General features: G+C 34.6%; 1 protein-coding gene across 4 annotated transcripts in view; it reads right to left on the minus strand.

Moving 5' to 3' along the window:
• Positions 1–27281, minus strand: part of grm4 (glutamate receptor, metabotropic 4) — a 273711-nt gene that overhangs the window by 162807 nt on the left and 83623 nt on the right. For 2 of the 4 annotated variants that reach the window (XM_087255823.1, XM_087255824.1), the window contains exon 1: positions 3684–3784. The gene's annotated coding sequence lies outside the window, so the exon portion shown is untranslated. 4 annotated transcript variants of the gene reach the window in all.

The raw sequence follows: 27281 nt of genomic DNA on the forward strand, positions 1-27281 counted from the left end.
TGACAGTCAACATCATAGAACATTCTTCAAGATATCTTCTTTTGTGTTAAGCAGAAGACAGAAATTCAAATATTTGATTTGAAACAAGTGCAGGCCAATAAAAAGATGACAGTAATTTTTAATAAACAGTACATGAATTATGAGTGACCTGCAGTCTGTTTGGATTTGAAAACAGTCTCTCGTTCAGCCATTGTTTTGACTGATATTTTGTTGTCCTCTATGCAGATGAATTTATGATCCCTTTTAATGGAGCCATACTGCTGGTATTTTGTCTGCTGAGAGTGGGCTTAAAAGCCAGAGTATGTTCACAATAGCCAAGTTAATAAACTTGTATAAATTACATTCTTGGTGGTGCAAGCCATCCATTATGTTATGCCTGACATTAGCTTAATGTATTCCGAGCATCACCAGCGATCCATTTTATGGTGATTGCTTAAGTTTCACATCACGCCTGATTTGTGTGTCTGTTGTTGGATGTAGCCTGTGTATGAATTCACAACACGATTCAGCCGGGGAGACCCTTGAGGGGTTACTTCACCCTTTCTCTGTCATAATTTACTCACCCTCATGTCTTCATTTCGTCTCTCAGAAGACATTGTTTTGAAGGGATTACATTTCAGTTCTTTTCAATTATTCAAAGGATCAGAAAAGTAGTTCATGGGAATTGTTGCATTACAACCCTTATGGTAGTTTAACAGTTACAGTCAAAATTACCAGCCCTCCTGTGAAATGTGAAATATTTAAAAAATATTTCCAAAGTGATGCTTATGGGAGACATTTGTTTTGAAATATACCAGTTTTCATAACTAATTTCTAATAGCAGATTTATTTTGTCCTTGCCTTGATGGCAGTACATAATATTTTTCTAGTTACTTTGCAAGATGCTAATATTTCAAATATTTAAAGTGCAATTTATTTTGAGGTGGTGTTAGTGAGACCAGCAGGGAGCGCTCAACCTGTGGTCGACGTGAGTCCTAATGTCCTAGAAAAGTGAAGAGGACACTATGCTGTCAGTGAGCACCGTCCTTCAGTCAAGACATTAAATCAGGGTCCTGACTCTCTGTGGTCATTAAAAATCCCATGGCACTTGTCCCACCCATGATTGTGAAGCACTTTGGGTGTATGACCAAACACGATAAATGAGCTATATAAATACACATTGTTTACATACTTATTTATTTTCCCAATAATGATTACTGATGTGACAGATGTCATGCACCTCAGTGTAATTAAGTCATTTGTTTTTGATGTGCTCTATGTTACAGAATTACTGGATTAAGTATTTTACAATTATGTCTGTATTATAAGGAGTTACAGGTAAATAAAGACCCATGCCCTGATGTAGACATTTTTAGGGGTACCAAAGACCAGTTTAATTCTAAACAACTTGATAATTTGTTTAAAAAAAAAAAAAAAAAAAAAAAAAAAATATATATATATATATATATATATATATATATATATATATATATATATATATATATATATATATGTACTTTTTTTTTTTTACGACTTATTTTGTTATTTGTAATAGTGTTTTGATTTTTTACAATAAAAAAATAACTAAAATTTAAAGACTTAACTACGCTGTAACAAATATTTTTTTCTGTAGTTTGTGATTTATGTTTTTCTTTTTATGTCCACGTATTTATGCTTTTGAGTTGCATTATGGGAACTTGAACTTTCTTCCATCAACTATTAACCTTAAAAAGGTTAAAAAGGTGACTTTTATTATTATTTTTAATAGTTTAAAGCAGAGATGCCCAAACGAGGGCCTGCGTGCCAGAGTTTGCCCATTATAACCTTTGATTTGGCCCACAATCCCATCTGAAAAGAGAGAAAATTTGGGCAAGGGTTGGGTTAGTGCCTTTAAGACAAATTGTAATTTCTAATTTAACGTAATGTAACATTTGTTAGTTTTATTTTTAAGCTACCAACATCGTTTTTTAATGAATTTTGTGATTCATGTTTTTTTCTTTTATCATTTATTTATGCTTTGAAGTTGCATTATGGGACCTTGATCTTTCTTCCAGCAACGTTTAACCTTGAAAAGTTTGAAAAAAAAAGACTTCTATGAACATTTTTAATAGTTTAAAGTGATATACTGTATCGTTTGATGTTGTATATTACTCTATAAAACCTGATAATAGGCTGTCAGTATATTTTCTGTTATTGTACAAACTTGGTTGTGTTTTCTTACACGATATCTTGTCTCAAACTATCAAAATGTCAATAAATTCACTTTGGTAAACTGTAAAGTTTTCAACATCAATAGTCGACAGAGTAGACCTCAAGCTCCCATAAGGCAATTCACCATAATTCAGCCAAAAATAAATGGAAAACACAACATGGAAAATGTTAATTAACAGATATTTCCACAGAGTAGGTTATTATGTTCATGAAATAAGTGGGGATAATATAGAATAATAATTATTAGAATAATTATTAATATATTGTTGACAATATAGAATGAAAAACAACAACTTTCAATTTTATTTTTTTTTTTATTAAATCTGCTTTTATTTAGGCAAAATAGGAAATAACTTTCTTCAGGAGAAGTAAATATACAATAGAAAATACTGTAAAATAGTCCTTGTTAAACAACAAACATTTTAAAAATATTACATATTTCACAGGAGGGCTAATAATGTTGATGTCAACTGTGTGACAAACACATTGAAAATGAAACAGATAATAAGACATGACTTCACTTTCAGATCACTGAGTCAGATAAGTTGAGGTCAAGAATCTGAAGCGAAACATTTAAGTGTGTGATTCCCTAAAGTGCAATTCTATTGTCACCAATGTAGGTCAATGGACAACATTGCAAGCAGCATCTGAAACAGAATTGTTGTAACTAGGGCTGTAACAATGTCAGATTTTCTTTTACAAAGAAGCAACCAAAGACTCACTGCGTCTTCAAATCAATCCAAAAGGTGCGTAGACCAAAATATCTCAAAGAATGAAATAGCTGAAAATAATGTGCACACTCTCAGTCTCGAGAATGAGACGAAGTGACAAGCAATTTACTGTAGAAAGGGCAAATGTTTTGATTACGTTTTTAAAATCTGTTCTTTTACTTAATGGTTATTGTGACCTGTGCAGTTCTCAATAACAATATACTGGAAAATCAAAAGAAATGTTGAAAAAAGCTTTTCAGATTTTACTTTTTTGTTTTATTTGGTCACGTATCCATATCACTGCAATGAAAAGGAACAATCACCTACTACTTAAAAAAAAAAAAACAAAACAAATAAAACTGCTTACAGCTTATAAGGACGATGTCAGAACAACTGATTAATATAATCAGTATATAATAAGGCTGCATGATATTGGAAAAAGCTGATATTGAGATATTTGATTTTACTGCCATAATTATTGCAATATGAATACCACTATTTTGACGGTTTTCTGGAGAGTCTAAAGGCTGCGTCAAGTGCACGCGTATGCTACAGTTGCAGCCTATGTGTGACGCATAGCCCTACGCCGACAGCATCGGGCATCTCTCAAAAAATGTAACTACAAGTTGCATTGACGTGTAGCGCAAGCTTTGCGATTGGTCGGCTTGGTAGCGCTGACGAGACTGGGCAGGGCCGAGAGCCGCGCGAGCCCGATAGAGTGATTGTTTACAAGTGTGGAGTCCAGTGAAGGAGCTCCGGGTGGATAGTTTGTTATGTGTTTACCTTATGGTTGTTGCACGTACGCTGGTTCCTGCCTCAAAATGAGCGAGTTTGAGCCACTTGTACATTAAGGAGACGACCAGAACAAACAAAACACCACAGATGAAATTCGACACAGAGGAACATTAACACCTCGCTGCCAACTAGCGTTTCGGAAGTGTTATTGCAGAACAACAGAAACAGCACGCGGAAGTATAAATGCACACCCACACGCATTACATGCGCCATGGGTCATGCCAATCAGTTGATGGAGAAGTATGATCCAGGCTTAACTGTGCATTCACACTAAAGGCGGTGAGAGCGTCAAAGTTCGCTTTGTCCGGCCTGGAGACAACGCTGTCTGCCTTCACTGCTATGGCAATGAGAGGCTCAAAATTAACAACATTGACCTTGTATTTAAAGAAGCTGTTGCAGCATATCAGCAAATCAGTTACATACCATCATAAAAACAGGTTTTCTAGTGTGAAAATGTTGCACAACTTTTATCTAATTCATTTAACAATGGAAAATCTTTTTGCTGCATGTGGTGTGGCTTTGCTCCATTTATCCAATATGTGTCCATTATATCTAAAGCAGCAACATTGTTTTGTACTGTTGTTATAGTTAGCATGAGATTTCTGTTTTTTTTTTTTTTTTTTAATATAAATAACATTATTGCACATCAGTAACTCACCACTAACTTTTTAATGTACAGTTGAAGTCAGGATTATTAGAACCACTTAATTATTATTATTTTTAAATATTTCCTAAATGATGTTTAACAGAGCAAGGAAATTTTCACAGAATGTCTGATAATATTTTATCCTCTGGAGAAAGTCTTATTTGTTTTATTTTGGCTACATTAAAAGCAGTTTTTATTTTTTTAAACACCATTTTAAGGACAAAAGTATTAGCCCCTTTAAGCTATAATTTTTTTTAGTCTACAGAACAAACCATCGTTATACAATAACTTGCCTAATTACCCTAAACTGCCTAATTAACCTAAATAAAAATCATCTCTACGTTAAACAGAAATTGGGGGAAAAAAAACAACAAAAGGGGGGCTAATAATTCTGACTTCAACTGTATGCCCCTTTTAGAAAACATTGTAAATAATTGGATATCCATCAAACTCTCTATGATCAAACTCTTGGGAACAAGTGTGGTAGGAACCAAAGTTCACAGGACTGTATTCTCTGGACTCCTCCCAAGCGGTAGACTTCTATATTCTGATTGCTTGCCGCCGAACCACGTCATAGCTTATTACATAGCTCCTCGCTGCTTATCGCCACTGGCTCCCATTGAAAATTAATGACTTCCATGCACAGTGACAGTATTTGCGTACAGAAATTGAATAATTACAGAAAATAATTGCAAAAAGGTTTCCTTACTTTGTTTTGTCTTTTTTCTAGTCAAAATGGAAAAAAATGGAAATTTTTTTTTTTTTTTTTTTTTTTTTTTTGTGTGCATAAATCATATATATTTCACATAAATACATGGATTAAATACAATTCTGTGGCTCCTGGTCAACTATAATTCGGACTCAACATTGCATATCTTTGCGATGGGACTATTGATGAAGCGCATATTGAGATATCGATGCTGAAACGATATATTGTGCAGCCCTACTAAAGTACAAAATGCCAAATGGTCTGCAAAACAGCCTATATCAGCTACTGTTAATGTTGTAAAAAGGTATTTGACATTATTATCAGTCAAACCATGCATGAAATCTAATTTAGGAATGGAAATATAAATAAAATACTGGGATTTAAATATTGCATCTTAATGCAGGTCTATATATAGATTACCCCACATGCTTGTAATGCCTCTGGGCTTGCTCTTCATACAAGGATTTTGCAGGTCAGAGGAACAGTGACAGACTGAAGGAGTCTCTTTAAAGCAGCTTTTACAGTCTGGCAGGTCACGCAATGATGGTATTCAGAGAGTGACTGTGATGCCTGCTGTCTGTTGCATGTTTACTTCACTGCTTCATGAGCGACTGACTGACACAGACAGCAGAGCATCAACTCTCTGCATAGTGGTTAGTAATTTACCTTTCATTGGAGATGTGAAGTCAGACTACATAAAACAAAAACTATCCCTTAAAGAATTTGAATGCATTTAAAGCAAATAAATGGTATGACATTCGAGTCTGTATTGTTTATAGGTAACTTGTGGGAAAGACGATGTGAGGTTTGTATTTTGCATTCAATCATTCACTGGCAATCTATTTTAAAAAGCACTGCCTAAACATAGATTCATTCATTCATCCATTCATCCATTCATTCATTCATTCATTCATTCATTCATTAATTCGATTGTTAATTCATTGGGAAAATAGTATAAGCACTGCATACACAGTTTCAAAGTTTGTATTTTGCATTCATTCATTCATTCATTCATTCATTCTTTTGTTCGTTCATTTATTTGTTCATTCATTCATTAGTTCTTTCGTGCACTCATTCATTGATAAGATATTTTAATAAGCACTTCCCACGCAGTTCAAAGTTTGTATTTTTCATTCGTTTGTTTGTTTGTTCGATCATTCATTCATTCATTCATTGGGAAGATAGTATAAGCACTGCATACACAGAGTTTCAAAGTTTGTATTTTGCATTCATTCATTCATTCATTCATTGGTAAAATATTTAAATAAGAACTGCCTACACAGTTTCAAAGTTTGCATTAATTAATTAATTCATTCATTTAATCATCAATCCAACCATCCATCCATTCATTAATTCATTGGTAAGATGTTTGAATAACCACTGCCTATACAGTTTCAAAGTTTGCATTCATTCATTCATTCATTCATTCATAAGATATTTTAATAAGCACTGCCTGCACAGAGTTTCAAAGTTTGTATTTTGCATTAATTCATACAGGTATTCATCCATTCATTGGTAAGATATTTAATAAGCACTGCCTGAACAGAGTATCAAAGTTTGTATTTTGCATTCATTCAGTCATTCATTCATGTATTCATTCATTCATTCACTGGCAAGCTATTTTAATAAGCACTCTCTAAAGAGAGTTTCAAAGTTTTTAATGTTCAAAGTCTAAATTACTGCCCATTCATCTAATTAGTTAATATAAATTAGTTTGATGAAAATTGTTTAAAACTAACATATTCTTGCACATTTTATCTCAGTGAAACTATGAATTTGTTGTTTTGTGCCTGTCTAGTGATTTATCTTCGGTGAAAAAGGCATTGGATGGGAAAAACCTACACCTGCATGTCTGATGAGGCTGCATGACTTCCAGAAAGACCACACATATGCGGACACAGACTCAGTCGCATGGACAAGCACAAAAACAAACACCTGTACTAGAAATAATGATCTGAAGACCAAAACATTGATGTTGACACACTAGCAAAATGTGCACTGATCGCATCCTAATATCAATATTCTAGACACCTCAGTAGATATGAATATAAATGCAGTACTGATCACAACGCCTGATTTAAAAATAAATCAATTAATAAAAATGATGTGTCATTTATTTACATAGCTGTACATAAAATATCTAAAAGTTACAAAAGCAATGTTACATTTAAATTTGAGAAGTAATGAGATGTTAAACAAACAAAAACAATTATTTTGGCAGGCCACGTTCTTCGAAAATACGTTGCTCAGCCTAAATTGTTGCAAACCCTAAATTGCGTTGCTCTGTTTACATTTTGTTGCAGGTTTTAGATGAAAAATCCACTAGAGGCACTGTCTGCATTTTTGCAAATTTCCAATAAATTAGTTAAGCTGCATTTTATTTTATGTTTCAGATACATGTTCTTATATATATATTCACAAGAAGCCTGTGCTTGTGTACACTGTAAAAAAGATACCACTTTAAATTGTTTAGTTAAATCAAATAAAATTTTCAAGAAATTTTCTAGTCATACATATCTCAAACTGACTAAATATTAAATTAAAGCTTATATATATCTAAAACGAAATATTAAGTATTAATGATATAAGTTAGGTGACGCAGTAGCGCAGTAGGTAGTACTGTCACCTCATAGCAAGAAGAGTGCTGGTTCGAGCCTCGGCTGGGTCAGTTGGCGTTTCTGTGTGGAAGTTGCATGTTCTCCCTGCTTTGCGTGGGTTTCCTCCGGGTGCTCCGGTTTCCCCCACAGTCTAAAGATACGCAGTACAGTTAAATTGGGTAAGCTAAATTGTCCTTATTATTAACATAAATAAACATTTGTTGTTATGCCTTTATATATATATATATATATATATATATATATATATATATATATATATATATATATATATATATATATATATATATATATATATATATATATATATATATATTTTTTTTTTTTTTTTTTTTTTTTTTTTAACAGTGTACAGATCACCTTCCAAACCCTTGACCAAAACCCAACCAATCGTGTTTTGAAAAACAAACAAAAGAGAAAAGCTTTACTTTGATTTTACACTGCTTTTATCTCTTTTGTGAAACCATGCTTCACCAGACTCAGACCTGAGTGCTCTGCATCACAAGTACAACATATAACAAAATTGGCTGCATTAAATAGGGCAACCGGAGGACAGGAACACCTCCCAAGACACATTATAATTTGAAAGGCATCTACACTTAAGTTAATCTATTTTTCCTTATCCCAAGGTCTCAATAATCCTGGACCAGGCCATATCCTGAGCTGGCGTCCAGAGTGCAGATCGGCACATGAAGTTTGGCCAGAGGAGAAATGGTTGTGCCCAGCCTAGTTTTTCTCAGTTTTCTTCAGTTGAATAAAAATCCATTTTCCATTCATATATCAGCAACATATTTTGCAGTGATTGCATGTCCTTTACTACACGGAATTCAATAAAATAGAAATAAAACAACATTCATTACAAGTTGATTCAAAAAAGCAACTAAACCTTTTTCACCTAAAAATTTATGATTTTTTTTTAGTTGAATAACATATTTTCCACTCATATATATTTCATCATTGAAGATTTCTTAAAAATACTGTAAAAATCTCGCCTCGTCTCGTTCTCGTGAATCCAATCTCATGTCTCGTCACACCCCTAGAAAATAATCATAGCTAGAAAAGTACACACAGATCAGGCAAACATATTTGATTACAAATCATGGACAGAGTTAAGTTTTTTTATGATATTTATTCGATGTTGTGCAAAGTCCTGCACAAATTAATCCTTTATTTATTGACCACATGTCCTTGTAAATATCATTAGTGTGAAAATTGTTGGTATCATAGGCTACTGCCCCATTTTACCTTGAAACTACAGTCTTAAACATGTTAAAGCATATTCTTTTTTATGGTTTCAAAGATTTATTTCTGTGTTTCACAAAAAAATGTAGACTGAAAGACATAATTTCAATGAGCCTGTGCTGCATTTTGAATGCTTTATGATGGGTAAAACGCAACGCAACCATAAAAACGAAGAACAAGAAGATCCAATGCTGATATATTCACTGATGCTGATATATTCGCAGCACATGTTGATGCTTTCAGCCAGGAATATGCTAAAATATATGTATACAAACAATGTCAGGGCCAATCACTTAATGCATTACTCAACAGAAAAGACGCAAACTCTCAAGGCATCGAATGTGACAAGTGCGGATGGATGTGTGCACACCAAGTAATGAAGACTCAAAATATTGCTGAGGTATTCTGACGGACTCTACTCTGGATGACAAAGAAACGTTCAAGGATGTTATTTTCCACAGATAAAGCAACAGCTGTAAATAATCATTCGACACCATTTTTCACTTTTAAAGGCAGAAACATTTGTCTGCGTTGAAAAAAAAATCTTGTTTATATGCTGGATTTGACCCTAAACCAAACCTTGGCATCGCTGAATTGCTTGTAAATGTCATTGAAATGGTTCAAGCCGCCTTGCTGATTTCTCTAACAAAGATTTATTTAATATTCTGTGGCGAAACGCGGAACCCGAAAGAGGATTGTGATGAATCCTTTTTCTCTGCGTCCATACCTCTGAGGACTTCTTGAGGAGAGAAGCAAAGGTTACAGCTGTTGCTTCTCCTAACATGTGCACGTCAGAAGTCATTTAAAGCGAGATTTATTAAACAGACGGTCAAGGTGAAGGGCATCTAATCATAGACGGCAGCTTTGTATGAAATTAATGTGACTAGCCCCATGCATTGCTCCGAGCCATGTTCATACGCACACACGTTTACATAATTATGTTTGACTGGTATATGCAGAGATCAGAACAAGCCTTTTACTAATAAATAGCCATAGTTCTTTAATCAAGTGCATCAAAGGTAATTATTTCATTGCATTTTACTCGCTGTCATTAGATACAGTGATTGACCTGTATAAATGAACACTGGTATAATATGTCAATGTCACAATTAGCATTTTTCTAAAAGTTTAAAAAACACACACAATGTGGAGTTAAAACTATTATTTCATTGCATTGTTTGCTATAATTATACATAGTGATGATGTAGATTTATTTAGTTTCTGTAATGTAAGCAATGCATATTTATTATCTTAAATGAGTACCTCAAAAGCATCACTGTTTTTGGTTTGCAGTCTTCGGATAAAGTAGAGTGAATAAATTGTGTGAATCATAAAATCTATGCGGCGACGCAGTGGCGCAGTAGCTAGTGCTGTCGCCTCACAGCAAGAAGGTCTCTGGTTTGAGCCTTGGCTGGGTCAGTTGGCGTTTCTGTGTGGAGTTTGCATGTTCTCCATGCATTCACGTGGGTTTCCTCCGGGTGCTCTGGTTTCCCCCACAGCCCAAAGATATGCAGTACAAGTGAATTGGGTAGGCTTAATTGTTCATAGTGTATGTGTGTAAGTGTCTATGGATGTTTCCCAGGAGATGGGTTGCAGCTGGAAGGATGCAACCCAGTACTGGGCTACATCCATACATACTAGTTCACAATTTTACACTACAGCCAATATAGTTTATGCAATTCACCTATACCACATATCTTTGGACTGTGGGGAAACCAGACTTCTTGCTGTGAGGCCACAGTGCTAACCGCTGAGCCCCTATCTTGCCCTTTTTCTAACCATTTTTAAACAAAGCAGTTTCAATCAGCGGCGGTTCTAGTTTAAATACTGCTTTTATTCCAGCTGAAACAGTGGATGGGCGTGAGAATGGAGCTGAGGATCCAATAGCAGGTTTTTAGGAGAATCGCCTTGCAAACAAATCGTGGTCAATTAACAGGCAAATGGTCAATACAGGCGGCAAACAACGTAAACAAAGAAACAAAGCAAAGGGTCAAACATGGCAAGGTAAAGGATAATGGGTCGTAATTGTCACTAAACAGATTAATAAGACTAAGCAACGATGTGTCTGTGAATGCTGAGTTCATACTTCTTCATAGTTCAGTTCATATAGTAAATCAGTCCATAATGATCTTCCGGCTGTGTTTAATCACTGGGAATCAGGAACCGGAGTGTGTGTGGTACATGCAGGGAGTTGTGGTTTATTAGAGTGGCATGTGTGTTTTCAGGTGATCATAACACCAACCAAACTAAAATGAATAATACTTACTCAAGAATAATAGCATATAATAGAGAATGCTCAGTTAAACATATTTTTAGGAAATACTAGAAAGGGAATAAATATTTCACAATAATTTTGACATCATCTGTATATTTAGTGTAGTTCTTTTAATAAAGTACATCAAAAGCTTTTTTTAACCGTCATTATACTCAGTGAATGACTTGTATGCATCATAGCACCTAAATACTACACTTCCTTGTGTCAATAAATGAGCAAAAGGCAAGAAATCTGCTGTTTGCATCTGGCGTCGGTGCCATCGGGAGAAGCAGAAGAGGTTTGTGGACAAACTCATTTGAAACAAATATCCTTCTTCCATATCTAACGGCTTCTCAACTGGTATCATCTGTTGTTTACACTGATAGTCAATGCAATTTTCACATCTGTTACTGTCAGGCTGAACAGGGCAGCAAATGGCTGAGCTGTGAGAACAGAACGGCGAAAAAAAAAATGCTGCGTAATTATTGAACAAAACAGATTGGAACGTTTTCTAGCCAGGCAAATGGCATTACAGTCAGCCATTGAAACAATTTCATAAGCCTGGCTCAATTCTCTGCGAATATTTGCCTGAATAATTAGAGAGGAGGAGCATGGGTCTAAATATAGAAAGCATAGTCTCTCACTGTATTGATATGAGCTCAAGTGTTGCGAGGTGATCTGAGGCATCGAGCTACACCTTAGTTCTTAAATCGCCGCATCCCAAATGTTGTAATTGCTTTTTGATGAGGCACAATCAATGGCTCTTTAGCTATACTGCATGGCCAGACAAGCCCATTCAGAAAAGTGTGGCATCTCGGCTTGCTCACAGAGGCGTTTAGACACTCAATCTAGGCTTTTTGAAGGCCGTGAGTTAATTGAGAAATCTGCTGGTGCATTGGCCGAGTTTCCCCTCACGTCTGACAGCATGGCAATCTGTTCTGCTGTCAGTGGCATCTCTCTGTAGTCGAGGCTTCTATTCACAAATGGATTACTTCGTCTGCAAACCTACTGTAGATAAGTGGTTCTCAAGTGGCTTTGCTACAAGACCCTGATTTGATACTGTAAATGTAAACTGGCATCTATTGTAGTAATTAAAAGGGTAACACTTTACAATAACAGTAGATGAATAATGATGTACTAATATGTAAATTAAACAGTTACTTAATTATGAGCTAATGATGAGTTAAAGGTTAATCAATAACTAACTTTAACTCAAACATGCATCACATGAGTTCATGTGTGAAAAATGGCTATATAAGTCACTTGTTAGTTCATATTAGTTAAATAATGTATTATTAAACACTAGGTTTTAGGTAAATGTAACTAATATGAAGCTATGACCTGTTAATGTATCTTTATGTCATGACTTAGAGGGGAACACTATGTCATTATGTACTAAGTCATTCTTAACTACCCATTAATTAACTACTTAACTAGTCAAGTTAATACTTAACTAGTAACAGTTATGCACATTCATCTAGTGTGTGTTTACATTGAAAATAAAGAAAAGTGTTATGTCTACATCATAACGAATAGTTTAAACATTAGTTCAAGAGATCACACTTAACTGATGATTGATTATAAAGTGTGCTTGGAATGCTGTCCGGGGAAAGAGCCCTGAGCTCCTAAGATCCTCAAGAACGGGGCTCCCTCACATTTGTGGGGCTCGAGTTCTCGAGATCTCCCCTGCTGTTTATGGCTAAAGACAAATTAGGGATTGCTATGAAGAGATATACTGCTGGCTAAGAGCCCATCTGTGGTGCCGTTTTTCGATTAGTCTAGCTTTCATTTATTTTGCATGTGTTTGGATAGTGGAAGGAAACCGGGGAACCCTAAGGAAACTGGGAGAACATGTAAACTCCACAAAGAACATCGACTGGCCTGGTAAGGACTTGAACCAGTGATATTCTTGCTGTGAGGCAACAGCTTATGACTTGGGAACCGTGCTGCCCTATCTAAGAAAAGGGGGAGGAGTGGGGGTAAAAGAGGGGGTTCTTTAAGGGGAAGATAACTGTGGTATGAAACACTGGTTATTTGTAGTGACTTAGGAATGGTCTGATTAGTAAATCATGTGTTAGCTAATGCGGGACCAGCCATGGTCAATCATAAGCACGTGTTCCTCTCGAAATCAGTTTATAAATAAACTTCATTTACTGAGTGGTTAAGTTTGAGTTAATGATAATGTGCCCCTGTAAGTAAAGTGATGAAATCAAGATACATTAACAGGTCATGAGTTCATTTTAGTTACATTTAGCTTAAACTAAAGTGTTAATCCATATATTAATTAACAAAAATTAACTAACATTTAATTAATAATTGGTTTAAATGTTTAATGCCTGTGCTATGTTAAATGAATTACTTCAAATTACATTTACCCATATTTTGGCATTTAAACTTCAATGTAATATGCTTTCTATGTACATAGAATTTGGCGCAGAGAAAATAATTACTTGTAATAGAATAAACTATAATAGAAGTATGTGTTTTAGTATATTACAGCCAATACAGTGCACACTATTATTTGCTAAGATGTTGAATACATTCTTATTTCTTAAATGTTATGGAAACCATGTGTAAATGCTTATTTTCCGTAACCTATAATGCTAATTTTGCCTAATTTAAAATATAATATAATATAATATAATATAATATAATATAATATAATATAATTTAATATAATATAATATAATATAATATAATATAATATAATATAATATAATACAATACAACACAATATAATATAATATAATATAATATAATATAATATAATATAATATAATATAATATAATATAATATAATATAATATAATATAATATTCATTCATTCATTCATTTTCCTTCGGCTTAGTCAATTTTTGCCATATTCAGCATAGACTACGGCAAATTTAGTTTATTCAATTCACCTTTACTGCATGACTTTGGACTGTGAGGGAAATGAAGCACCCAGATGAAACCCACGCAAACACTGGGAGAACATGCAAACTCCATACAGAAATGCCAACTGACCCAGCCGTGACTTGAATCAACAACCTTCTTGCTGTAAGGCGACAATGTTAACCACTGAGCCACCATGCTGCCATGAATTATAATAAATGTAACTAATTTAACATCCTTTATATAAAATAAAATAAGCAATTTAGAAAAAGGCATACATTTGAATTGATCAATATGAATATTTAAATGTTTTAGATGCAAAAAAAAAAAAAAAAAAGTCACACACAAATACTCACAAATCCAGATCGGACAAACAGCCTTTGACATGAACCCTTTAACTACCCCACCAAGAAAATTATTACTTTTTTTTTTTTCAACACATCCCCTAATTTTTTTAAATATCAACCTCTACCAAATGGTTAATATGTTAGTTTGTGGTCAATCAATCTATATACTATGAAAAATTTAAAAAATATGAAGCGTAAGACCACATTTATTTAAAAATATAACCAAAATAAAACATTTTTGAATCCTAAATCCTCTTTATTTTTTAAGTATGCCATAAAATATTTCAGCTTCTCATTTAACATGTTTTCTTGTGTTTTCTTTAACAATAAATCCAAAATCAAGTGTAGAAGTGGAACAGGATTATGTTTGTTTGATTTTCTTGTAAACCAACAATACTGTGTGTTATTTAAAACAGTCATTCTTTAAATGACTTTAATAGTCATTATTTAAAACAGTCAAAATATGGTCAACCATTTGGTAGAGCGGGCAGTCAAAGGGTTAACAGAACATAAGAGAAGCCACTCCTCCTTTCTTTCCTCCCCTAAATGCATGATTATATGGTTTGCTGCATTGAATCCCTTTTGTTTAACTTTGTTTTGACCTTATCAGAACATACTTGACTCACCGGTTGAGATGCACTGACCTCGAAAACCAAATTCACCTGATGCTTCTGTGCGATTCTGAATAACATTCTCCAGCGCGTGTCAGAATACAGACTGAAAAGCTGTATATGAAACAAGCAGCTTGTGTGCATGTGCAATAAAAGGTGCTTAATAAATCATCAAGTATAGCACACCTTTAACATTCAGCATTCGCATTCGTCAAAAATAAAAAGTCTGTTCATTAATAAGCAGATTTCACTCTGACTCACTGCGAATAACATTTCCCGGCATGCCTCAGATCTCTGTTTAATATCTCCATCACTCAGTCCTGACCTTTGTGGATTTAGTGCTCCTTTGCACACTGGAAAATGGCATCTAGTCATGCTTATCTCCTTCAGCATCTTCAGTCTCCAGGGAAGAGCGTGGCGTTTCCTTCTTGGTCAATCAAATTATTACAGGATTCATTTTTAGATTGAACTCCCGATGCTTGACTGAGCGGCTTCTTTACTATATTTCTACAGTAATGAGGCTCTCAGGTTAGCGCAGAGCTGGGTAATTCAGGTGGACGAGGTGATGAATCGGAAATTGGGAATATCATTTGGAAAAGGTCAAACTAGTGATCAGGGGTAAAATGTAGGAGTTAGGAAGGCCCTCTAGTTGGAGACTATACAGTAGGGCTTTGTCGGTTCATTATCTCCTTCAAGCAGATCAGCATGTCACTTGTTAGGGTTGACAGCATGAGAGGAGCTTATCGAAGCAAAGGCTCAAAGAAGGTGTCGGAAATAAGCGCCGCAGGGGAGCTGAAACCAAGCAATCTAAACAGAATCGACTCCAGACATGGGCTTGCTGTATTGCAAGAATGCTGAAAGACAAGAGAAGCCATGCACAGATGTTGCGAGTTACCGTTTTTGATAGCTACGTGTAATTAAAAAAATCCTAATAAGCAAACATTTAGAGTATTTTGAGGTAATATGATGTGATGTGTATTTATATAGCACATTTATCATATATAGCCCTACACCCAAAGCACTTCACAATCATGAGGGGTGCACCACCATGCAGCATCCATTTGGATTATGCGACAGCAGTCACAGTACAACATCGCCAGTGCGCTCACCACACACCACCTATTGGATAGTGATAGAGCCAATTCGATGGATGAGGATGATTGGGAGGCCATGATGGGTAAGGGCCGATGAAGGTGATTTGGTCAGGAAACCGGCGTTACACCCCTACTCTTCACAAGAAGTGACATGGGATTTTTAATGACCACAGAGAGTCAGGACCACAGATTAACGTCTCATCTGATGGTGCTCACTGACAGTATTATGTTCCCTTCACTTTACTGTGGGATAAGGACTCACACAGACCGCAGGTTGAACGCCCCCTGCTGGCCTCACCAACACCACTTTCAACAGCAACCTAGTTTTCCCATGTGGTCTCCCATCCAGGTACTGACCAAGCTCAGCCCTGCTCAGCTTCAGTGAGTAACCGGTCTTGCTGCTGGGTGATATGGCTGTAAATAGGGATTTAAATTGTTTACACTTTATTTTCAAACAAAAATGGAAAATCATTTATTCATTTTGCCTGTTCGTTTACATGACAAAGTTGTTTTTTGGATACAAATGTAAATGTATACATAAAAAAAATATACGTTTTTGAAAACGCCACCATTAGCCCCTTTCAAACACAATTTTACCGGTATCATGTGTGAACAGGCTCTTTTTGAAAAAAACAGTAAATTCGTTCCGGTGATTTTCCGAAAAGTTGCAACTGGTAATTTGCGGAAATAATGCTCTGCGTGAACGCTGAAGAAAAATTGCCGGAAAGAGCATGCTTAAGTTTAGAACACGCTGATGTGAGACGTCTATTTCAGCCAATCAGAACATTCAGATGCATTCACATCCACACTAGGGTTGGGCCGATAGACGATGCCATCGTCAATCGCTGGTGGCCAATAGACAACATGATGCTGACCCAGCATCGCCGATGCTCACTCAGGCCACGTTTACATATATGTGTGTGTGTGAGTGTGTGTGTGTGTGTGTGTGTGTGTGTGTGTGTGTGTGTGTGTGTGTGTGTGTATATATATATATATATATATATATATATATATATATAAGCATAATAGTTTTAATAACTCATTATAACTCACTAATAACTCATTTATATATACAGTACACAGTTGAAGTTTTTTTTTCCCCTAATTTCTGTTTAATGAAGGGAAGATTGTTTCAGCACATTTCTAAGCATTATAGTTTTAAAAACCTATTTCTAATAACTGATTTATTTTATCTTTGCCATGATGACAGTAAATAATATTTTACTTGATATTTTTCAAGACACTTCTATACAGCTTAAAGTGACATTTATAGCCTTAACTAGGTTATTCAGGTGAACTAGGCAGGTTAGGGTAATTAGGCAAGTTATTCTATAACGTTGGTTTGCTCTGTAGACTATCGAAAAAAAAAAAATCTTAAGAGGGCTAATAATTTTGTTTTTTAAAAATTCAAAACTGCTTTTATTCAAGCCGAAATAAAACAAATAAGACTTTTTCAAGAAGAAAAAATATTACCAGACATACTGTGAAAATTTCCTTGCTCTGTCAAACATCATTTGGGAAATATTTTAAAAAGAAAAAAATCAAAAGGGGGCTAATAATTCTGACTTCAACTGTGTGTGTGTGTGTATATATATATATATATATATATATATATATATATATATATATATATATATATATATATATATATATATATATATATATATATATGCATGTATTGGAGGTCCTACAGAGTATAGCAGCCTCCCTAATATATTGTCAACAAGAAAAAACAGCTTATTAATATTACATACAGGTGCTGATGGAACTTTCTGCCAGATCTCTCAAATGTTAAGACTGAAGGCCTCTGGACCATGCACATTGTTGAAACAACAATTATGATATTAGGGTAGGCAATAAATATTAATGCTTCATTGTCACGTTTGGATTAAAAAACCAAACAAAGGCATTTTAACAATTTAGCCCTAATAGTGCAGAAAAGCTGCCTAGGGTTTAATAGCCCTTTAATCGCTTTAAAAGCAGTTGTACTGGAAACTTTCCAAAAACAATCTCTGTTTAAAAAAACATTAATCAAGAGATCAGACACTCGTTCAACATCGAATACGTGTTAATCGGCGCTGTCAGCCAGAAATGTCAAATCATCCACATGGAGTTTAGAGACCATCCATGAGTGATGGTTTATACAGTCTACTGCGCTCAAGAAATTAATAGGATCCTGGTGGAACTGCTGACATGATAGCACCCTAAAGAATCGATAGATCGCCTAACAACGGCTTTCGGAAACACTTGTTAGCTTTCTCTCGTTCCATGCGCCCGTTTTCATTTAAGGGAAGATCTCATTAAGTTGCATTAAAAGCATGACATATGATTTGCATGTAAACTACAATGAACACGCACCCAAAGGAATATGACTAAGTATGGCTCATCTAATTCACCCCCTTTCATTTTTACTGTGCGACATGTTGCTGCAATCCTTGGATAAATAGGGTGGCTGTAGCGGCAATAACAGCTGCTATTAACAAGACGTGCGGGATAAACCCAATGTCAGAGAATTCCTCAACAACGCTGCCTCGCTCACTTTCTCAGATGGATAAAGGCGTAAATTATAAATGCTCACAAGTGGCATCAATTATTCAGAGCTGCCTCGATGCTCCAGAGCTCTCAGTGGCTGATGTCGGTGAAATATTGGCAAGAGAAAATACCACCTGCTTAATTATGGTGATTAGCTTTCGGGGGGCATCTCTGCCTGCCGAAACCATACATTCTTACTTATCTATTTGACTGCAAATTGAACCACTCTAGATGACGCATTAATAGCATGATTGTTGCTGATCTATTTGTTGCTGGGTCAAATCTTCCCTGGGAAATTACTTAATGTTGGTGTAATAGCATGTCACCGCTGCTATTTAAAAAGCATAAACAGACAAATCTAATGAAATAAGTATCCCACTATCAGTCGCAGAGTGTTTTTAGCCAATTATAATCGGGAAAGCATAAGCACAATTTACATTTTCCCTTTTCATATGCAAGAGGAAAAATTTAATAGCTAGCTATCATGTTATTACAACTATGCACTTTACTATCAGTGCATCATTCAGTTTCTACACCAATGCATAGAAAAAGTTACATAAAAACACTACATATATATTCAATTATTTTCTTTTCGGCGTAGTCTATTTAATTGCAGGGAGAACATGCAAACTCCACACAGAAGCGCCAACTGACCCAGCTGAGGCTCAAACCAGTGACAAAGAGACCTTCTTGCTGTGAGGGGCCACTGCGTCACAATATATACATACATATATATATATATATATATATATATATATATGTATATATATATATATATATATATATATATATATATATATATATATATATATATATATATATATATATATATATATATATATATATATGTATATATATATGTATATATATATATATATATATATATATATATATATATATATATATATATATATATATATATATATATGAGCAATATCACACGAGTAGCAGTGCGATATGGCTGTATATCGGCACTGGTGGGAGTGCCAATATACGGCCATATCGCACTGCTATGAGTGTGATATTGCGTTTATACAACAGTTTGACGCCATAATTGTATACATAAAAACAAAATCAAACATGGAAAGTCTCAAAAACCCTTCTGAATGAGGAACTACTTTGTTCCACATAGGATTCAAATCATAAGCTGACAGTTAAACAGTTGAGCGTGCATCTTTTAAACTTTAGATCTGTAGTGTCTGCTTTTCGTTGGCTGTATGTTGCCGGAGTAATACACAAAGGGTAAAGAGGCTGTAGGAGTTCTGATATTACAGAACATTGCACGGCTATCAGCCAATCAGATTTGAGAACCAGACAGAACTGTTGTATAAATATATAAATATATATATAAATAAATAAATAAATATATATATATATATATATATATATATATATATATATATATATATATATATATATATATATATATATATATATATATATATACACAACAGTTCTGTCTGGATCTCAAATCTGATTGGCTGATTGCCTTTTTTAGTCGAGAGTGTAGCTTTTGTTTTTTGTTTTTTGTTTGATTTGATTTTAGTTTTATGTACAAGATTATGCCGTCGAACTGTTATATAAACGCAATATCACAATCGTAGCAGTGTGCTATGGCTGTATATCAGCACTGGTGGGAGGCGTGCGTTGACACAAGGCCGCAAGCCTGCTACTCGTGTGATATTGCTCACAAACTCATATATATATATATATATATATATATATATATATATATATATATATATATATATATAGATAGATAGATATATATATAATGTCTAAATGTACATTTATATGCAGTTCAGATGTCTCTACATGTAAGTGCACACTGCAATTTTCTTCTAAAATGAGCATTTTTCATGTATTATTTTGATGTATCAGTTATTTCACTTTAAAGGGAATGAAAAGGACCTATTATTATAAAAGTGCCATAAAAGTGAATTACACAACCTACACACAGGAGCCTGGGAAAAATGCTCATTTTAGAAGAAAATTTCAGACGGAACCAACATTATATAGTATACTGTCTGTATACTTATGTGTTCTTTACTATATTTTATTTTATAACATTTATATATAATTGAAGTCAGAATTACTAGCCCCCATGTTTTAATTCTTTAATTCTGTTTCAATCTCTTTATTCTTTAAACATAATACTATTATGTATAATAATAGCTAATTTCTAATACTAATAACTGATTTCAAATGATGAAATTGCTATTAATATTGATTAATAATATTACAATAATAACTAAAAGGATTAATAATATTAAAATGTTTTTTTTTTTAATAAAAAAAACAGCATTTATTCTGGCCAAAATAAAACAAATAGGACTTTCTCCAGAAGAAAAAATAATATATGTAAAAAATAATCTTGCTTCATTAAATATCACAATAAATAAATGAAAAATAGAAAATATCTCACAGTAATATTAAATATAAAAATATGTAAAATATTTTCAGTAAATGTTTCAATAAATATTAACTATTTTAATAAACATGTTATTAAATATTTTGCCCTCAACTATATGTAGCTTTAGTAGCATTAATTATGCTTAATACATTTTTTTGTGTGTAAATTTAACATAATTAGACCAAAACATGATGTATTACCTTTGACAAACATATATAATCTTTTTTTTTTTTCTTTTGAATATTGCCTTACTGTTCCGCTGCTCACAATCATTACCACAAATCATGTGAAAGAACTGAAAAGCTCTGGTGAAATACTGCAGCCGTTGGTTACCCTCTAGAGTCTTGTAGTCATATTTTCTTTACATTTGTTTCATGCCACCTCCACCTTCTCGACCTCTGGATGGGTAATTAAGTCTGTGCCTCCACAGCTAGCCATTTCCTCTAGGTTTCCTCACTCCGGTACAGAGCGGTTATTATCATTCATGGAAGGTCAAGCCACCCAAGACATTTCCCAATGCAGCAAAAAGGGGGGAAAAACTGACCAGCGAGCTGAATTCATCATTGTTTTTATTGTTTTCTTGTCACAGCCTTTTGTACAGTAATACGCCTTGCGTAGCTGCAATGTTCTCTCAATAGGTTCTCTATCTATTCATCCTGCTGTGACTTTCAGCTAAAAGATGCACTGCTGGGCACACAGAGCCCTGCTCAACATTACTTTGTATAAAAATCAAGTGTAATTATTGAGTGCAATTAATTAAACAAAACAACAATAAAAATAACAATTAATCGTGCAACCTGACCCAAACGGAACGAAAGCCAAAAATGTCCTCATATGCACAAAAATGTAATTATCAATCTTTTTTCAGTCTCCTAATGAAGGAAATTAAATAAATTGTACATGCAATTAACTCAGTTAAAAATTTGAGTTGATTAACACAGCCTTTGCAAAAACACAGTGGGTTTCTTTCTTTAATTACTGCACGGATTATTTCATATTTGCACACATAACACTTGAATTTGTTCTTAACCTTGGCCTAATGTTGGTGAATATGGAGTATTATAAATAAGCAATTGCATACACAAGATTAATCGTTTGCATAAAACACGCCCACACTATCTCCATATGCAGATTTCATGCCAGATCCTTAAGCAATGCCAAAATCTGCCATTCACAATATCATAGACAATAAACAAGACAAGATTATAGAGCTGTATGTGAGCATGTATAGTTAAAGTCAAATTGATTAACCCTCCTGTGAATTTATTTTTCAAATATTTTCCAAATCATGTTTAATATGAGAGCAAATGTAATTGAATAGTTTCTTTATACACTGTAAAATCCAAAAAGTTAAGGTACCTCAAACCATTTAAGGAAACCGATTGCAACAAACCATTTAAGTTCAAAAATGAATCCTAATAAGTACTGTGAACTTAATCCATTTGAGTAAAAGAAGTAATTTGACCACAGTAAAACCCAATAAATGAAGAGAACTCAAACCAAATGAGTACTGTAAAACTCAATAAGTTAAAGCAACTCAAACCGCTTGAGGAGACCGATTGCAACAAACCATTTGAGTTTAAAAAATTAACTGTAAGTACTGTGAACTTGCTCCATTTAATTTGAATTAATGAGGTACTTTATTAACTCATTACCTTCAACACTGAGTTCAAAACTCATTTCAAATGAGTAGAATTAACTTTCAGTCAATTTTGAGTTAACTCCACTCGTTTCAGTTGATAAAGTTGACTGTTGGGTTTTACAGTGTGCGTGTATGATTTTAAACAGCAGTTCCAATAATTAGGTATAATGTAAGGGTGCTTTCACACCTGCCTTATTTAGTTTGGTTGAATCGCACTAGAGTTTGTTTTCCTTCTTGGTGCGGTTCATTTGGGCAGGTGTGATTGCAGCAATCATACTCGAGTGCGCACCAAAAGCAGACCAAAAAAACGTACCGAGACCTGCTTAAAGATTTGGTCTCGGTTGCTTTTAAACAACCCCCTGGAGCAGTTTGTTTGTGGTGAGAATATGATACGAACTAAAACAGACCCAATCGCAAAAAGTACTGCACCTTTTTGGACTTATCCAGCTGCCGTAGGCCGATGATCTGTGCATTATGGGATGTGGAGGAAAAATAATTGTTGACAGCGCTTTACCAACAGAGAGAGAGAGAGATAGAGAGAGAGAGAGGGGAAAATATTACCTGATGGATTGTTGGTAATATTTCCGGAGAGATGACCATGTCGCAGTTTAGCAAAATTAATTCACGCCTCCTCCTGAAGTGACGTGCGATGCATTAAAATATTTTTGTTCAGCCGCCTTTCATTCTCGAAATGTATAGTTTGTCTAAAATGATGTATAACTACAGTATACTATGATCAGGGATACAATCAGCCCTGTCGTAGCTCCATAGTAAAAAGCGACATTTTCTGTCTGCCGGTTTGTTTACTTGCAGGAGTTCTATTGGCATTTTCCCGCATGTGAATTCTGACCAATCGATAAGCATTTTAGGAACTATGTTCAACAACATCTGGCCAATGAGTGATGTGGATTTTGTCAGATGACTGCATTTTGGTTCTTTTCATGTTGTTCGGACCAAAGCCAGCAATGTGGTGTAAAAAAGGACCTGAAAGCCGGCAGAAAATGCTACAATGTGTCATTTTATTGCCCTTGGTCCAGACCAAATGAAGAGAACTGAAAGCTTCCTAATATAAATGTAATATGTCATAGTATAAATCATTTGTGAATTCAACTAATGATTCAGATTTTTGTTTGCTCACTCAAAGTTTTGATGACTTGAGGCTTGTAATAATTCTCCTTTTTCTTCAGCCAAATAGTCATTAAGTCAAATGGATTGACTTTAAGCTTTGTAAATGAGGAATTGTCAAGTCAGGGTGAAGCATTCAAGTCAAGAATAAACTGGTGATCGGTACAGACGGAATGCTATGACAACAGGATTGCTAGGACATTGCATCTTGTCTCATGGGAAAATGCATAAAAAATCCTGTGAATGCTCTGTGTTTTCTTCCTTACTTTCTTGTGAATAATAATAAAAAAAGCTGTGGCTTTAAAAGCCATTCAAAGACCCGTTTCTTAAAATATTTCAAACATGAAGAAATCCATTACCGCCTCAACACATGAGCGGAATCACATTTGTTACATTTTTCATCATTTTATATAATGCAGCATGCTTTTATTTATTAATAAATACATTGGACCGCGCACACCTAGGTCTTTCACATAGAAATGCATTTTTACATACAATATTAATCGGGCTGAGCGCAGACCATAAGCAATGGAATATTAAAATATTCACATTATATAGAAAAAAAGAAAAAGTTTGACCGCAGCCTACATGTATTTCAACTCTCACTCCGCATGTAACAAGATTTAGAGTGTTCATTTACTCCCAGAATTTGAATGAGTTTGCACACAAAAGAATTATTAATTAAAATATTCCTATTTAAACAGCATAGCCTTGCTGTTGCATAATAACCGCTCGCCCCAACCCTGCTGATCCGTAGCAGGAACATGATCACTAATGAGCTTATGGAAATCCAAAGTTATGGGCAAAAAAAAGTGCATTCAGCTTTTAATGAATATATTGAGAGCTGAATTATGATTTAAAAAAAAAACCATATCATTAAAGTCTAAATTATTATTATATATATATATATATATATATATATATATATATATATATATATATATGTATGTATTTTTTTTCTGTTTAATGGAAATGTGACACAAAATTAGTAGTAAATGTATTAAAGTAAATACATGCTATAGCAGTATGTGTGTCAATATCTGTTTAGTTTCTGACATTCTTCCCAATATCTTTCTTAAAGGTCAATATTGTAATAATATCTTAGATTATAATATCGTATACCTAACGTAAAAAAAAAAAGTCACGACAATTAATTGTAACTAAAAAATTAACCATCATAAGTCTCACAGATACATATAGATTTATTAGCCCTCTTATTAGCCCCTGTATATTTTCCCCAAATTTCTGTTTAACGGGAAAAAAAATCAACACAACTTAAAACATAACAGTTTTAATGACTCATTTCTATTATTATTATTATTATTATTATTATTATTATTATTATTATTATTATTATATTATTATTATTATTATTATTATTTCTATTGTATTATTCTATTATAGCTGATTCTTCCTGCCCAGCGTTCCCACATGCCTGTCAGAGCCATAGAGATCAAACAGCACAGTAACAAACAAGAATGAAGCAGATCTACAGTACAATCTACAAATGAACTACAGTAAGAACTTTCCCAACTGTTACTTAATATATTTGTTGTGGAGTTAATTTAAGCCTTTCTGCAACGATAAGTCACACAATGTTGTTATAAAGGTCCCACACATGTTTTTGCACAGTACAAAATTACAAAACCTGATGTACCTAATGTATAAAAAAACCTTAAGTCCACAAACAGGAATTGAAGTGTCTTTTTTATAACTGTACTGACACTATGCGGCTGTGGTAATGGATTACAGTGATTTTACTGCATTTATTACAAACATGCACTGTTTTAAAAACGTTTTAAACTTGTAAAACTCATTCTTGAGGTGCAGATGATCACAGACAGATATTTTAATCCCAGTTGCTTTGCACATGTGCTGTCTTGTGAATAGGTTAATGAGTGTTACTACAAAGACATGTTAGTTTGCGTCTGTCAATCAATTTGGTGGGCTGGGAAAACTGCACTCCTACATCATGTTACGGTGGGACTCAAAATGGGAGGGATTTGGATCTTGTTTTAACATCAGGAAATTTTTAAAAATAGACTTATTGTGTTTCTATCACTCTAATATGTCATTGGGCACACTATACCTACACACAGTTCTTTCCAAACAGCTTACAAAACCTGATTTTCATCATAGGTGCCCTTTAAAGTGCAATTTAAAGGCGTAATAAGGTTAATTATGCAAGTTAATGTAGTAAATGCTTAAGGAGGCTGATAATATTGACCTTAAAATAAGTTTAAAAAGTTAAAAACTGTGTTTATTCAAGCTGAAATACAACAAATAAAACTTTCTCCAGAAGAAAAACTATTATAGGAAACACTGAAAATGTCCTTGCTCTGTCAAACCTAATTTGGGAAAGATTTAAAAAAGAAATTCAAAGGAGGGCTAATAATTTTGACTTCAACTAAATTCTTCTCCATAACTGCTAAAATCACAGCTTGCCCATTGTCTCTCCCAAGTGTGCGGTTAGCGATGCTCGGAATATTGGCATAACAAAGACCATTTATCAGCTCCAGCGTCTGAACATTACACCCGCCAACGATAGCGAACCGTAAATACTGTAGTTTTTGCGATAACAGAGATAAGCCGGCGATAACACCAAGCGTTCACCGTGACAAAAGAGCGCTGTTAATGCATGACAAATTACAGATTCTGCTTCGCCGTACTCCTGATTGTTATGAATTACTAAAGAGCCGTGACTTTTCCGAGCACCTATATTCATTTCCGCTGTCACGAGAGCAAATAAGCCCACAGTTTAGCTCTCTTTCAACAACTGCCATCTATCATTACTTTGTGTGCGGTGGGTTGAGTGTCTATGAATCAGGGGCAGTTTCATGAGCCAGAGGAGCTGGGAGTGATCTGTGACACTGTGTCGAAGCCTCACAGGCTGACTGTTAAGAGCCGGCGTTTGGCCCCTCCGGCGACTTGTGAACTGTCATTCGTCCTGATGGGCCGACTGCCCTCTTTCTAGTGATAAAGTCAGAGCTGATCTGCTAACTCTGAGTCGATCGCCGTCCGGGGTCCAAATAGACCAGGAACACAGCGAGAAAACTCTCCTGACAAAACCCAAAATAATGTGCTTGTGTTTGCAAATGCGTTTGTATTTATGCTGCTGTTGACATTTGGAGGGGCATTTTAGCACTCGGTGGCATGCTGAGATCTAAACGCGTCTCCGTTTGGCACAGCAAAAAGACTTGTGTGCTTTTCATTTGGAGAATTCGCACCATCTGGGATCCTTTTTTTTTTATTTGGCACTGCATTTTATATGATTGACATGCAGTGGTGTAAAACTCTGAAGGTTGTTTATCTTTTTGACAGATTACGGTATTATTGTAAATTGCATCATCACCCACATAGTCATTTTGGTTTCGTATGGCTATAAAAACAAAAAATGTTTAGTTTTTCATGATCTGCAGGGCCAAATAGGGTACAGCATGATATTGTAAGCATTTTAGACATACATTTTGACAAATAAGTAT

Source organism: Danio rerio, chromosome 6 (assembly GCF_052040795.2).
Source record: "Danio rerio strain M-AB ecotype USA chromosome 6, GRCz13ab, whole genome shotgun sequence".
Lineage (NCBI taxonomy): Eukaryota > Metazoa > Chordata > Actinopteri > Cypriniformes > Danionidae > Danio > Danio rerio.